This window comes from Notamacropus eugenii, chromosome 7, assembly GCF_028372415.1.
Source record: "Notamacropus eugenii isolate mMacEug1 chromosome 7, mMacEug1.pri_v2, whole genome shotgun sequence".
In the NCBI taxonomy this organism is placed as follows: Eukaryota; Metazoa; Chordata; class Mammalia; order Diprotodontia; family Macropodidae; genus Notamacropus; species Notamacropus eugenii.
Genome location: NC_092878.1, coordinates 134,286,188 through 134,292,419, shown reverse-complemented (window position 1 = coordinate 134,292,419; position 6,232 = coordinate 134,286,188). Strand labels below are relative to the sequence as shown.

Below are 6,232 nucleotides of genomic sequence, written 5' to 3'. Positions count from 1 at the left end.
AGAAGTGACTTTGTTTACTTGAAAATAGAAAGCTTCTGAATAGATGACATTTACACATCTAGGACAGGAAGGGAAGTGATTTAATGGGAAAATATTACATGAAATTTATCTGAAAAATATTTAATATCCAAGATATAAAAATAGTAGACATTATTCATATGTGTGATGAATACAGAGAAGCATGAAAAGTCTATATGAACTAAAACATACTATAGCCAAGAAAATATACACAGTAACTAAAATTTAAATTGAACGGACATATTAAAAAGATTAAAAGCAACTGAAAAAAATTATTGAGATCAAGTGGGATTCAAGTGAAGAGATATGAGAAAACATCCCCAATCTACCCCTTTGTATGGGTGGGAGGTGAACAGGTATTACACATTGCACTTGTTTTTGAACTTTCTCACTGTTTTGATCAATGGTGCTATTTTTTCCTTGCAAAAAAATGTCATATGGGATTTCTCTTGGGGAAAAGGAAGGGCAAGAATAAATGTGATACCACAGTGAAGTAATTAAAGTATAAAAATAAACAAACAAAACATATATATGAATGAATGAATAGATAAAATAGATGAAATAAATAGATGAAGGTGTGAATACATGTATATATGTACACACATATGTACATACACATATGTGTATGTGTGTCAGAAAGAGAGAGAGAGAGAAGAAATTATAGGAAAAATAATTAGGCTCAGACTTACAGTCTTGGGTTTCATTTTTGAGTTCCATGCTCTTGGAAACACATTCCCAAGGGCATTACATTTCCTCCTGCAATTTTCTTGAGGTCCAGATTAGTCTTGTCTTATAAAAATTCACTTTTTTTATATTTGAAGGTCTTTCTGCTGGTCGTTAGAAAAATGGGTTGTTTGTCGTTTAAATTCTTAAATTTAACCACTATTTATCTTGGAGTTTCTAGAGGAGAAAGGTTTTGTTTTAAGTTTATCTGTAGAGCCTTTCAATTGTTACTGTGTTTTGTGTTTTCAAAAGTTCTGGGCCATTTTCCTATATTATTTCTTGTCCTATGATATCCAAGCTTTTGGACTGATATCATTCTTTTGCTTATGGTAACAATTTAAATAGATTTTATTCTCCAGGGCAAGAATTGCATTTCCACTTGTTTACATACTGATAAAGAGTAATGCTGTTCTCTTCTCTCCCTCTACACATTCAAATGCCAGGATTTACACACTTGGTTAAATGTTGCTTTTAACCACTACTGCCTTGGTTACAAATTTGAGTCCTTCAATGTTTGGAGTGCTCTTTCTTCTGGTGTGTTTAGTCCACCTCTAGATGGGGCTGCTCTCCTGCCTGGGAACCCACCAGTCATGCATCCTGGCATGTACCCTACACTCTGATATAGTACAAATGAGATGGCAGACTTCTCCAATTCTTTCCACTGATGCTCAAATTTTTCCTTCTCAGCAGTCTGGTTCTTATCCTGCTAGTTCATTATTTCATTACATTTGTCAAGGATCTTCTGTTTTTCTTCATTACCAATCATGCCTTGCAGTTCTTCATCCTGTACAGTAGCCTTCACGTTGAAAGCATAAGGTTCAAAGGAATTCTTGGAGGATACCTTGTCTCTCTGATTCTCATCCTTAGCCTTGTATTTCTCAGCCTCCTGGACCATATCCTCAATGTCTTCGTTGTTCAGGTGTCCTTTGTCATTGGTGATGTGATCTTGTTCTTCTTGCCTGTGCTCTTATTCACAGAAGAAATATTGGGGATGCCATTTGCATCAACGTCAAATGTTGCTTCCATCTGATGAACACCCCTGGGTGCTGGGGGATTCCTGTGAGCTCAAATTTGCCAAGTCGGTTGTTATCTATTGGCATTGCTCTCTCATCTTCATAAACCTAAGTAAGCATAGCAGGTTGGTTGTTTAAATAGGTGGTAAAGTTCTGTATCTGCTTGGTGGGGGTGGTGATATTATGTTTAATCAGAATGGTCATAACACCATCAGCAGTTTCAATTCCAAGGGAAAGAGCAGTGACATCCAATAGCAGCAAGTCCTGCACAATCTCAGATTTATCTCCAGACAAAATGGCAGCCTGGACATCTCCACCATAAGCTACAGTCCATCAAGATTGATACTCTTGTTGAGCTCTCTGCCATTGAAGAAGTCTTGCAGAACCTTCTGAATTTGGGGAATATGGCTAGAACCACCCACCAGAATGATGTCATGAATCTGTGATTTATCTAGTTTGGCAATTCTCTTTTAAAAATTAATTTGTTTGTTTTCAGTTTTCAACAACCACTTCCAGAAGTTGTAAATTTTCTCCCCCTCATCTCCCCTCCCTCCCTAAGATGGCATGCAGTCTTATATGGGTTCTACACATACATTCTCATTAAATGCATTTTCACATTAGTCATGTTGCATAGAAGAATTAGAATGAATGGGAGAAAGCATGAGCAAAACTAAATTAAACCAAGTACAACAAAAGAGAAAATAGTCTGCTTCACTCTGGTTCTTATTCCATAGTTCTTTCTCTGGATGTGGATGGTATTTCGCATCATGAGTCCTTTGGAAATGTTTTAGATCCTTGCATTGCTGTGAAGGATTAAGTGTATCAAAAACATTTTCCCACACTGTAGCTGTTACTGTGTATAATGTTCTCCTGGTTCTGCTCACTTCACTCAGCTTCAGTTCATATAAGTCTATCCAGGTATTTCTGTAGTCCCCTTGTTTGTCATTTCTTATAGCAAAATTTGTATTCTATTACATTCATATACCACAACTTGATCAGTCATTCCCCAGTTGATGGGAATCCCCTCAATTTCCAGGTCTTGGCTACCACAAAAGAGCTGCTATTAATATTTTTGTATATCTGGGTCCTTTTCCCATTTTTATGACTTCTTTGTGATGCAACCCTGGAAGTGGTATTGCTGAGTCAAAGGGTGTGCACAGTTCTATAGCCCTTTGGGCATGGTTCCAAATTGCTCTCTAGAATGGGTGAATCAGCTCACAGCATCACCAACAAGGAATTAGTTTTCCAGTTCTCCTATGTCTTCTCCAACATTTATCATTTTCTTGTTTTGTCAAGTTAGTCAATCTGATAGGTGTGATGTGGTACTTCAAAGTTGTTTTGATTTGCATCTCTCTAATCATAGTGATTTAGATCATTTTTTTCCATATGACTATAGATAGCTTTAATTTCTTCTTTAAACTGCCTGTTCATTTCCTCTGACCATTTATCAATTGGGGAATGACTTGTTGTTTTTTTTTTTATTTGACTCAGTTCTCTATATATTTTAGAAATGAAGCCTTTATCACAGACACTAGTTGTAAAAATTCTTTCCAAGTTTTCTGCTTAGTTTGACATCTCTTAAAGTCTCTTCCACTGGGTCCAGAGTGCCATGGAACAGACTGGCATTCATCTTTTCAAAATGGGCTTGGGTGATTAATGTATAGAAGTCTATACCTTCATAGCGGGAGTTATTGTCAATACTGGCCTGGGTACTCAAAGAGAGGGTATGCTTTGCACGCACAAGCATTGTGAAGATGACTAACAGCCCTCTTATTCTCACTAATGTCCTTCTTGTGTTGTCACTTGAAGTTGACAACGAAATTGTTGACCACTTGATTGTCACAGTCCTCCTCACCCAAGTGGGTGTCCCCAGCTGTGGGCTTGACCTCAAAAATGTCATCTTCAATGGAAGAACGGAGACACTGAAAGTAGCACTTCCAAAGTGGAAAATCAACACATTTCTCTCAACATCAACCTTTTTATCCAAGCTACAGCTACAGCAACAGCAGTTAGCTCATTGATCATTCAGAGCACATTAAGACCAGTGATGCTTCCAGTTTGTTTGGTGCCCTGACATTGGGAATTCTTGAACTAAGCTGGTACAGTGACTAAAGCAATTGTGACAGTCTTCCCAAGGTAAGCTTCAGCAATTTCTTTCAACTTGGTCAAAATCATAGAAGACACTTCTTCTTGATAGAAATTTTTAATCTCCCCTTTATACTCCACTTGGACCTTAGGCCTCCCTGCGTCATTCCCCACTATAATAGGGCAATTCTTCATTTCTGACTATAGAACTGCATCATCAAATCTGCCACCAATCAGATGTTTGACATCAAAACTGTGTTGGTGGGCTTCATTGCAACTTTATTGTTTGCAGCATCACCAATTAAATGTTCTGTGTTGGTGAAGGTGACATAACTTGGGGTGATCCTGTTTCCTTTGTCATTAGAAATGATTTCCACTTTTCCATGTTGAAAGACTCCTTCATAGGAATAAGTTGTGCCAAGATCAATTCCAACTGTGGGTCCTCTTGACATGGTTGCTGGGAAGTTGGAGGTCGTAGTTGGCACTGTGGATAAAGAAGGGCTGCTGCTGCTCTGAGTAGGATGGTCATCATTTTATTGAGAGACTTAGAATGAATAAATTTTCTTTATGCATCCTACCTTCATGATCAAGATGATTTCCTTATATGAAAATCATATATTCTTTTAGTATTACTGCTTTTTGCATCTATTCCTCTAGATTGTTCTTCACTTCTGTCTCTGTACATTCCCAGTCACTTACTCTTTCTTTTGTTTTCTTGAATCTTGTGCACTCAGGTTTTTTTTTCCTATTCTGCCAATTATTTGAGATTTGAAAGTACTCCAACCAATACCTGAAAAACAGACTTCTCTGACAAATGGTCCTCCAGCATATGCTTGATAGAAAACATTACAGGCAAGGCAATTCATTCTAGTTTTGGAAAACTCTGTAATTTTTTTTTTAAATTTCAGTTCTGTTTTTTCCTGATATAGAACTTCATTTTCTCACTTTTCAACTTTTACCTTTCACTCTAGATTTTGATATCTGGGATCCAGCAAAGCAAACCTAATCCCTCTCTTATATGAGAGTTTTACAAATCCTTTCATACAGGTATCATGTTCCTCAACCATGTCTTTTCTTGTGAAGAAGCCACATGGCTGTGATCCTCAGTGTCCTCATCTACAAAATTGAAAGGTTGCACTAGATGATTTCTGAGTTGCAACTCTAATATATGCTATTTTCTATAATCCAGTTATGAGTATTATTATTTTGCATAGATACATTTAATATTTTTTTTTAAATTTTACTTATGTCATTCTCTTCTTTTCCCTTTTGTGGGCATTATTGCTACATGTTTCTTTTCAATTTTCATACCATTCCAAATTTCTAAAAAAATCAAATTATTTTTATCCATATATTTATATACTGCTTCTTCACTTAAAATATATAATCAATTGAGTAGCAAAGACAATTACCCTAAAACACTATTTATTTATTCCTTGCCACTTGGCCACCAAATTCCTTTGGCAGCCATGACTTTTAAGAATATCTCTTTCTAGTTTTCCTTTCAATGCCCTCCTTTCTTTTAGTCAATCCATTCCCTGACTCCTTGAGTATCAAACCATTAATTACTTTGGATCTGGTCATTCAAGCAATTGCGAATTCATTTAATTGTGCTATTGTATAGGCTCCCTCTCTCCTCTTTTTCAGAAGAACAGTGTGAGCAACTCAAACTCTCCTACTATCTTAAGTAATATCTAACTTTCTATGTATCTATTTCAGTTTCAAATCTATATAAAGTACAAATTATCAGTCACAGATGATTCAAAGTATAGGCAACATTAGGATTACAGAATCATAGAATATGAAGTTATCATTAATTTTATCTTGATCAATCCCATTACTTTATAAATTTAAACCAGAGAGGCTGTGTCATTTGATCAAAGTTACATATAGTGGGTTACTGTCAGTCTCAGGACTAGAAACTGAGTCTTCTGATTCTCAATACAACTTTTGCTCATTTTTTTTAGAGTGGCATAACCTGAAAACAGCATTAAATTAAAACATCAAAGTTTCTATACATTTGATTAGCATGACACCCATATCTTCCAAGTTTGCTTTAATGAATCATTTTGGTGGTACATTCAAATTTAGAAAATCCCTTGAAAATGAGAAAAATAGATGATGTATTATGTGACAATGAAAATCTCAAAAAATACTCTACCAGCTCAAAAAATCAACGAGAAAGTTATGAAAGGGAAATGGTTAGTCTTGCACTTGGGTTAAAACAAACAAACAACAACAAAAATAGCATAGAATTACAGAACATGGGACACGGCTAAGGATAAAAAAGACCTAAAGGTTTTAGTTGATTATAAGCTCAATATGAGATACTCACCAAAGAAGTTAGTAAAATTAGAGCCTGTTTCAATAGAATTACAGTTCTCAGAATAAAG

The 6,232-nt window shown here is 35.9% G+C and overlaps 1 pseudogene; it reads right to left on the bottom strand.

The window, feature by feature from the left end:
* Positions 1-1,231: 1,231 nt before the first annotated feature.
* LOC140514760 (heat shock cognate 71 kDa protein-like) lies at positions 1,232-4,291 on the bottom strand (annotated as a pseudogene).
* Between the last annotated feature and the right edge of the window lie 1,941 nt (positions 4,292-6,232).